The sequence below is a fragment of the Montipora capricornis genome, chromosome 14, assembly GCF_036669925.1.
Source record: "Montipora capricornis isolate CH-2021 chromosome 14, ASM3666992v2, whole genome shotgun sequence".
Classification (NCBI taxonomy): domain Eukaryota; kingdom Metazoa; phylum Cnidaria; class Anthozoa; order Scleractinia; family Acroporidae; genus Montipora; species Montipora capricornis.
The window spans coordinates 16,226,937-16,236,936 of NC_090896.1; the positions used below are offsets into that span (position 1 = coordinate 16,226,937).

A 10,000-nucleotide genomic window follows, 5' to 3' on the forward strand; every position below is an offset into this window, starting at 1 on the left:
CCAGTGATTTTCACGTGCAACCCCGTGTGAGCTGAAATTACGATCTCTTCATTATTCGTTTTGCCAAATCACATGGCACACTGTAATGTCCAATAGCTTGCATTACCACGTGCTTTATCACTTTGTTTTATATAGGACTTGCGAAACCCTCATTAAGTGCCATGTTGTCAGGTATCAATCATTTTTCATATAGATATTTAACTTATCAATGACTTAAAGGCAGTATTATTGTATGCAAGTTACCTATAGTCATAATCGATTTCTGCGTCATCACATTGATGTCCCTTTCAGTTAAAAGTTTCAACTCGAGGCAATGATATGACATCTCTTTCGTTAATTCTTGCACCTGTTCTCCTCTCGTCACACTTTTGCTCCCCATAGACTCGACACTTTGTACTCCTGGGATGTACATATAGATTAGTTGGGGCTCTAGGAAGGCCCACTATCGGTCACAGCCGAACCTGAGGGGAGACCCAACTCCCTCCCCTATAACGATCTGTGCACCTTCCATATTTACCCAGGAATTGTGAAAGTCGGCCCTGGGATGAGGAGGCCCAAAATACAGGAGTTCATGCGGCTGACCTTTCAAGTTTCAATCGAGCACTTCGTCTCCCACTTCCCCTTTTGAGCCACACCAAGTTGGTGTCTTGTTGATGCAAAGAATCATAACTTTGGGTCCCCAAACATGAGGAAGTTGATTAACTCTACAATCAGGCACAAAAGTGTTGAGACATTTCCGCAAATGGGATGTTTTCGAACCGAGATCGGTACTTCGTGTGATAGAAAAAATATGCTTTTTCGTCCATGGTCATCCCCACTCCCTAATCAAGTTTGAGTCTGGCTTTGTGGACGCTGTCACGAGGGTACAACATCAGGTAGGACAAATTAAACTTTGAACAAAGGAAAAAAGTTTGTTTTCGGTTAGTGTCTCAACTATTTTGTCCTTGATTGCAGGTTTGGATGTGTTAGAAATCTATATTACCATAATCACTAGTCACCATCTTCTTTGCTCCTGGTTTAACGAATTGAAGACAAGAGTTTTCCCAGCCCTGCGCCTGCGCTCTAATCCCTCCCGAAGTTAGCTCATAACAGGTACCCACGTTCAACAAATAATGACAAATGTCGATGACAATAAGAGTGACAAATACTAGTAATTAAAACGGTTATTTAATTTAACTTGTCTCAAATCATGGCTTGTCAGTAGCATCTAAACTAATCTATACTCAATTATCTATAACGAATTATTTTTAAACAAGATAGGCAACTGTAACTAATTTGTCCGCATTACATGATATTAACCTGAAAAAAGCGGACAAGGGCAGTACCACTGTCGTCCGTGAACAAAAGTGACAAAATAAAGGAGGGAGCAAACCTCCTTAACGACGAACAAAGCTACAGACGTCTCACAGAACCCATGGTGAAAGGAACTCACAGCAAGGTCCTGCACCTCATAACTGACCTACACCGTGAAAACCACATTGATGACATGACCAAAAAATGGCTCTCACAAACACCCAGCCCACCTAGAATACCACAGTTTCATACTCTAACTAAAATTCACCAACCAACCATAACAGCGAGACCAATCATCTCGGGCTGTGATGGACCTACAAAAATAATTTTATCTTTCGTTGACACATTGCTACAACCAATATCCCGATCACAGAAGTCATACCTTAAAGATGCAATTGATTTTATAAATTTCATTGAAGAAACAAAGGTGAATTACGAACATTTCTTGTATCAATGGACGTCGCAAGTCTCTACACAAACATACCTCAGGAAGGGGGAATTGATATAGTGTGCATGCACAGCATACGACAACTTTCACAAAAATAACCCTTCGATTCCTACAAAATACTTGCGGGAAATGCTTAGACTCATCCTTAAAGAAAATTATTTACAATTCAATGGAAGGCATTTCCTAAAAACCCATGGTACTGCTATGGGAACCAAGACAGCAGTTTATTTTGCCAATATTTTCATGGCTAAAAAAATGGAAACAGAAATTCTACGCAAAGTCGTCTCAAAACCTACAGTTTGGAAACGCTACATTGATGATGATGTCTTTTTCCTGTGGGACTTAAGTAAACCGAACATAGAGACCTTCATCGAACAAGCAAATTTACATCACCCTACGATTAAATTCACGGCAGAAATATCTGACACTGAAATTGTGTTTCTAGACACAATGGTATACAAAGGCACGAGATTCAAGGATCAATCAATCCTTGATGTAAACACACACTTAAACCAACGGAGACCTTGCAATATGCGCATTTCACCTCTTGTCACCCGCTAAGCGTGAAAAACGGATTCGTCAAAGGCGAGGCCTTACGAATCCTTAGAAGAAACTCCTTAAAGGACACTTTCGAGGAAAATATTTCGAAAATTAAAAGACATTTGCGTGACAGGGGTAACCCACGCAATATGGTAGAAAAACTACTATCAGAAATCAAATTCACAAGGAGGGGCTCAGTGCTTAAAGGAAAAAACAAAACACAAAAATATATTTTACCTTTTGTGACACAATACCAGCTATCAGTGTCAAACTTGAAAGAAGCTTTACTCACAAAATGGCATTCAATTCAAAATCAACCCCTATTTCAACAAATTTTTAAAGAACCACCTATCATTTCATACAAAAGAGGAAAATCCTCCAAAGATCTGCTTGTGAGAGCAAAACTATAAAAGGTTCTATACATGTTTTCACGCAGAAAGGGAATCAATGTGGCTTGTCACGCCTTGCGTTTCTTATCTGCATACTCTATTGAGAAGTAACTTGAGCCAGCTAAATCGCTAAAAAAGTCGCTAAAAGTTGCTAAAATGATAAAAAAAATCATCACAATTTATGAATGGCACTTATAAGCCACCGTTAATTCCTCATATATTCAAAATTCACTCAATAGCTTTTTTTACAGGGTGTCTCGAAGTCTTACTAACAGCCCGAGATGCACACAGGGTGAAATAAGGCGTTTCCGAGATTCGGAAAAATGACGGAAACACGATACATCAACTTTCCGTTATGTTTCCGCAGGGCGGATACAACGGGAAACTCGATAGAGAAAAACGATCATAATGTTTCGCGTTTCCGCAGCATTTCCGCTGACTGAAACGCGTACGGGTGTTTCATTCGTGTTTCCGCAAAACGGATTCACTCAGAAAATCGAGATTTTTTTCCAAGGGGCTTTTCCTCTTTCGGCAAAATGAAATGGCGCCAGTTCAGCGTACATGTTTACTACTGAATTTGCGCTCTAAACAATACCTGGACAATTGTTTTGTATCATGCAAATACATTAATATTTCATCACAAGAAGCCTGGACAACCTCGGAAATTCTCGGGAAAAATAAATATATATACATGGTGCATACATACGGCCTGTTTTATAAATATCTTCCGAAAACGAAGGGAACCGAATGAAGGCTACGGATGAAAAACTTCATACAGCATCATACATCTCACTTAATCACGGTATAGTTGGAAGCAAGGAAAGCCCTAAATATTAGGACAACCGATAAGTTTTATTAGTACTTACAGGATTACACCAGCCATGTTTGGAACTCAGCCCAAAACCCCAAAACCTCTTAGGATCCGAAAACTTCTCTATGGACCTACGAAAATTTAGCTTATCAAACGAGTTGATAAGGGAAAACGCTCTAAAGGTCAACGATTTAGCATCACAGTTTCTTAAGAAACTTAAGCCTTAATTCCTTTCTTAATCAGGGGTTTACTTATTCTAAAAAAAGTGATCTTGAACATGTTTCAAGACCAGAAACACCAACTTGAAATACGTCCAAGACTCGCAAAATTAAATTCGATTCAGAAATAACCTCACTGAGTTTAAAAATTTTGCTATCAAGCTTGTAAGTGAGAAAAAGCCTTTGAAGCAAGTCCACGTGACGCCTAGGGGTATATGATATGATAAAATTACTCCCATCTTCCTAGTCAATGACCCTCAAATGTAAAGGGTCGCGTATACCGCTCGCGCAACGTTATTTTAAATCACGCGTTAAAACATCAACCCTACTTATGAAGGCTTAAGAATTAACCGAAACATTAGCCAAAACGTCCTAAAAAACCACCCACACGTATATATTACAAGTCAGTTACAAACATTAACATTTTCAACAAGGTATAATATAGTTCTACTTTATAGTGTCTCCTTGATCTTTGTTTTAAAAACCTTTGACATCGGAGACCCAGGGGCAGTTAGTCAAAACCGGACGAAGGAATCACTAGCATTATCAGGACTGGCTAAGGTCCGGCGTCCCGTCCTGGCTGGCTTCCCCAGGGGTTACCGAGAATGAAATCATTTGTAATACTTGCAGCCTTCTACAAGCCTCGCAAATATCTATCCAAGCTTCAATTGAAATGCAAAGATACAGACGGAGTAATGCTGGGCCGCAAAAAGATATATCGGAGTCAAATAAAGAGGACACACGATTATACTGTCAATGCTCTGATGCTTCCTATTTATGGCAATGAATCGCGAAATGAAAATGATACAATCTTCTCGAAACGCTATCTGAAGAACACCAATATTGCTTCGCTTAAACTGTAACTTCCACATTCACTCTTCGACATGAAGATCAGTTTATCGACCTTTGAAACCTTCTCCCATTTTGTCCTTACCGCGCATGATTGCCTCGTTTTTGAACCGAGGTCAATTATAATTGCGCGCCTTTTGAATCTTGCTATTTCGCTCTTTGGTCGTTCTCTTGAAGTCCTTCGGTTTCGGCAAAAGATAAAATGGTTTCACGGGAAGGTTGCCCAAGTACTAGCAATGCTCAAGTACAGCAAAAAAGTGACCCCAAGTCCCATGGAAGCCGTTTTGAAAGAGCTGGCTGAACTGAGGTCCGTTAACCAAAAGCTTAACGATCGTTTGGACGCAATGTGCAAATCAAAAGCGAAGAAGAGTCTCTTCAGTTCCAAACAGCGCTCGTCGACGTCGGTTGATCCAAGTACTGAATGGTAGTTTGCTGCAATCTTATTGTTTTCAGTCTCGGTCAAATTAAGTGAACTCCAAAGAGTCCTTCGTTCAAAACTTGTTACTGCATGCGTTGTAATCAATATATGAGTTTTACCAAGAACGTTTATTGTTACATTATGATTACAGTACTGTACCGAGAAAAATCTTACCGAGTAAGAGTTACAGCGATTGTGAAATTAATGTATTTTCATAAGAATTGTGAACGAAGATATCACCTTAGTGCTTTAGCGGCAAAGTTTATATGTTGAGGTTTAGAGTTACGTGTGTTCCTTTAAGCCAGTTTGTAGCATTTCTGCGAACAAGTACTTGTATGACTCTTTTTATTCTCCTACGCGTTTCGTGCGACAGAGGCTCACTTCATCAGGGATTTTTTATTCCCTGGCAAGGAAATAGCTCCATACTGAATATTAAGTTCATGCGAAAGGATGTGTGTGATAAAAAAATATTAATGTTCAATGCAGGAGTAGCCTGCGAGCAAGCTCTCTTGCGGGGTGGGCCACCCACCCTGCAAGAGAGCTTGCTCCCGTGCTAATGCAGGAGATGCCACTTAGGAGAAACTAGATTTGAAAAATTTCCTGGGTGGCATTCTCCCATTCCTCCCTCGAGGCTCATGCCTTTGAAGCTAAAAAACACTCCCTATTTTCCTTCAAAAGTGGTTAGAATCTATGGGACTTGTGCACCTCTCATTCACTTAACCCTTTAAGCCCCCAGGGGTTCCCCATTGACGAATAAAATCGTCTGGCGTTAGACAGAGTAAAATCTATAAGTGCCATTTGGCACTCTCGCTGAAAGGGTTAAACGGGGACATAGTTTTTTCACGCTGTTAGCTTAACCCTTTAAAGGTATGGTGGACATTGTCCTGTGTCACTTAAAATGACTGAGATCTCGAGAAAGCCAACCATGGTGATTTTCTTTTTGCGTTTATATAAAGGACGCTGTCAGAAAGACCTACAGAGAATTGAGGAAACAGAGGGAGGATTTTGCAGGCTTTCTGACAAGTGCCAGGTTGGTAAATAGATGCTCCCTTGTCTATGCTATACAAAATCACAAATACAGTAATCTTTCAGAAATAAACTGTGGTGGGAACCAATGTTCACCATCTTGCAGAAGCCGATGCAAACATGAATACTCATTTGTACCAATTTCTACCTCAACTATGTCACATACAGCTGTCCTGGACTATTGTTAGTGGAATTTTCTGCTGTCCAAAAGTTAATGTTCACTAAAATTAACCAAGTTCAGAACCAAGGTATTCAAACTTTATCCTCTTTCTTTTTTGGTTTTTCTTTCCCTTTTTTTTGTCTGACCACTTCTGGATGATAATAATTATTCTTGAATGAGGAGTCAACTGTATTGGAAATTACTGTAATTAAATATACCTCTCTCTCTCATTGTGGTATAATTTTTTATGTAGTCCCAAATTTCTTTGGGTAGGCTGTGCTAAAGCTGCATAATATATCTCCCAGACAACAAAATAACACTTTCATCAATGCTGTACAATTTTCAATATCCCATGAATTTGTTCATGAGGGTCATGCAAATTGTACAAATATAGAGAGTTTCAAAGAGAGTTGTGACTTAACAATTGGCTTTCATTGACAAAAGTCAGGCTGCCCATCTCTGAGTGGGCTGTGCCAAAGCTGTTTATCCATCTTTGAGTGGACAAAATGGCACTTTTGTCAATGATGTCAAAATTTTATTTTAAAAGTATGATTTCATTGAGGTTAGGTTATGCCAATTATATTGTCAACTGAGTTTCCAAGAGAGGTTTGACTTAACAATAATTGGCTTTCATTGACAAAAGTCAGGCTGCCCATCTTGGAGTGGGCTGTGCCAAAGCTGTTTATCCATCTTTGAGTGGACAAAATGGCACTTTTATCAATGATGTCCAAATTTCATTTTGAACATTATGATTTTGTTGTGGTTAGGTTATGCCAATTATATTGCTCACTGAGATTCAAAGAGAGGTTTGACTTAACAATAATTAGCTTTCATTGACAAAAGTCAGGCTGCCCATCTTGGAGTGGGCTGTGCCAAAGCTGTTTATCCATCTTTGAGTGGACAAAATGACACTTTTGTCAATGATATCCAAATTTCATTTTGAACATTATGATTTTGTTGTGGTTAGGTTATGCAAATTATATTGCTCACTGAGATTCAAAGAGAGTTGTACTTACGTAACAATACAACTGTAATTGGCTTTCATTGACAAAAGTCAGGCTGCCCATCTCTGAGTGGGCTGTGCCAAAGCTTTTTATCCATCATTGAGTGGACAAAATGGCACTTTTGTCAATGATGTCCAAATTAATTTCATTTTGAACGTATGATTCCGGTGAGGTTGGGTTATGCAAATTATATTGCTCACTGAGTTTCTAAGAGAGGTTTTACTTCATAATAATTGGCTTTCATTGACAAAAGTCAGGCTGCCCATCTTGGAGTGGGCTGTGCCAAAGCTGTTTATCCATCTTTGAGTGGACAAAATGGCACTTTTATCAATGATGTCCAAATTTCATTTTGAACATTATGATTTTGTTGTGGTTAGGATATGCCAATTATATTGCCAACTGAGTTTCCAAGATAGGTTTGACTTAACAATAATTGGCTTTCATTGACAAAAGTCAGGCTGCCCATCTTGGAGTGGGCTGTGCCAAAGCTTTTTATCCATCTTTGAGTGGACAAAATGGCACTTTTGTCAATGATGTCCAAATTTCATTTTGAACATTATGATTTTGTTGTGGTTAGGTTATGCAAATTATATTGCTCACTGAGATTCAAAGAGAGTTGTACTTAACAATACAACTGTAATTGGCTTTCATTGACAAAAGTCAGGCTGCCCATCTCTGAGTGGGCTGTGCCAAAGCTTTTTATCCATCATTGAGTGGACAAAATGGCACTTTTGTCAATGATGTCCAAATTAATTTCATTTTGAACGTATGATTCCGGTGAGGTTGGGTTATGCAAATTATATTGCTCACTGAGTTTCCAAGAGAGGTTTGACTTCACAATAATTGGCTTTCATTGACAAAAGTCAGGCTGCCCATCTTGGAGTGGGCTGTGCCAAAGCTGTTTATCCATCTTTGAGTGGACAAAATGGCACTTTTATCAATGATGTCCAAATTTCATTTTGAACATTATGATTTTGTTGTGGTTAGGTTATGCAAATTATATTGGTCACTGAGATTCAAAGAGAGGTTTGACTTAACAATAATTAGCTTTCATTGACAAAAGTCAGGCTGCCCATCTTGGAGTGGGCTGTGCCAAAGCTGTTTATCCATCTTTGAGTGGACAAAATGACACTTTTGTCAATGATATCCAAATTTCATTTTGAACATTATGATTTTGTTGAGGTTAGGTTCTGTAAATTACATTGCTCGCTGAGTATCCAAGAGAGGTGTGACTTCACAATAATTGGCTTTCATTGACAAAAGTCAGGCTGCCCATCTTGGAGTGGGCTGTGCCAAAGCTGTTTATCCATCTTTGAGTGGACAAAATGGCACTTTTATCAATGATGTCCAAATTTCATTTTGAACATTATGATTTTGTTGTGGTTAGGATATGCCAATTATATTGCCAACTGAGTTTCCAAGAGAGGTTTGACTTAACAGTAATTGGCTTTCATTGACAAAAGTCAGGCTGCCCATCTTGGAGTGGGCTGTGCCAAAGCTTTTTATCCATCTTTGAGTGGACAAAGTGGCTGCACTTTTGTCAATGATGTCAAAATTTTATTTTGAAAGCATGATGTTACATTGCTGAGATTATGCAATTTAAGGTTTTATCTGCTACTGAATTTCAAAGAGAGTTGTGACTTTACAATTGGCTTTCATTGACAGAGTTAGAGTAGTGCAAGAGCTGTTAATCCCTCTTTGAGAGTTACATGTAGAATAGCAATTTGGTCAATTGTGTTAAAATATCATTTTAAAAATATGATTTCATGACCTTGGTTTAAGATAATGATTCTCTACTTCTAGCAAGCATAATTACATCTTACAAAGCATGTTACACTGTACATGTACTTCATATCCAAATGGTACTTCCAATGATTACACCCTCTAGCTAAGAGATGCCACCTAGGTGGAAATTACCTTACCTGCATGTTCATTTTAATTTTAATCATTTGATTTTCTTTGTCTTAAACCCTTGAGATATGACCATGAAGGGAACAAGAAGATTGAGGAAATTATTGTCAAAGAAATCAGAGGAAATTAATTTTTGGAAAGGAAAAATGGGTCAAGGCAGAGATAAAAGGTATAGTTCATATTAACGCATTGCATTTTTGTGCAGTACCTCTCCAGGGTATTGTAAATCCTATGTCAGTCTGGTATAACAAAACGGAAGGCAATAGTCTATCAAACTGCCCTTCCTTAGAATACAAAAGAGCACATGAATTGTGAGTAAAACCACCCTCTTCACACCAATTATTGCTTCCATTCTTTTGGCAATGTAAAAAGGATGTTATTTTCTTATCTTCCCCTTCCCCACTGTTAGAGCTCTTAGAAGTCATGGTACATTGTATCATGGTTCTGTACCATTTTTTTGACAATGGTGTGTGCCATGTACACGTAGAATTGGTGTTGGCAAATCAGTTGATGTAATTTCTATTGATAGCAACAAGGGCAATATAGTGTGTCTGTGATTGAGATAATGATCATGAGAAGACAAATGGCTTGCACAGATATGTCCAGGATTGACCCTACTTAGATGCACACCGATTTCATTAAACCTCATGAAGCGTCTCCTTGGTCTTCGCCCCAACTTCAACACCACTCAAGTCTAAGACTACAGACAATTAACATCATAAAGTGTCCCCTATACTCTTATCTTCAAATAAAGATACACAGCAGTAGTTACCCTAACCTTAAAATGACGCTAACCCTAACTTTTATCTTAAAAAGATAGAAAATGCTTATACTTAACGGGAAATTTCGTGTTGGAAGTCAAAATTCGACGTGCATTTCATTAGGGTCAATTCTGGACATAAGTGGATTTGCATGGCAAAGGTGGTCTTTAAT

General features: G+C 38.6%; 1 long non-coding RNA gene across 1 annotated transcript in view; it reads left to right on the top strand.

Moving 5' to 3' along the window:
• The first annotated feature begins 5,922 nt into the window (after nt 1-5,922).
• The window catches only part of LOC138032381 (uncharacterized), a 6,745-nt gene continuing 2,667 nt past the window's right edge, over nt 5,923-10,000 (top strand). Inside the window, exons 1-2 of the long non-coding RNA XR_011128359.1 lie at nt 5,923-5,996; nt 9,134-9,236. This is a non-coding gene — a long non-coding RNA (uncharacterized lncRNA). The remainder of the gene's footprint in view (nt 5,997-9,133; nt 9,237-10,000) is intronic.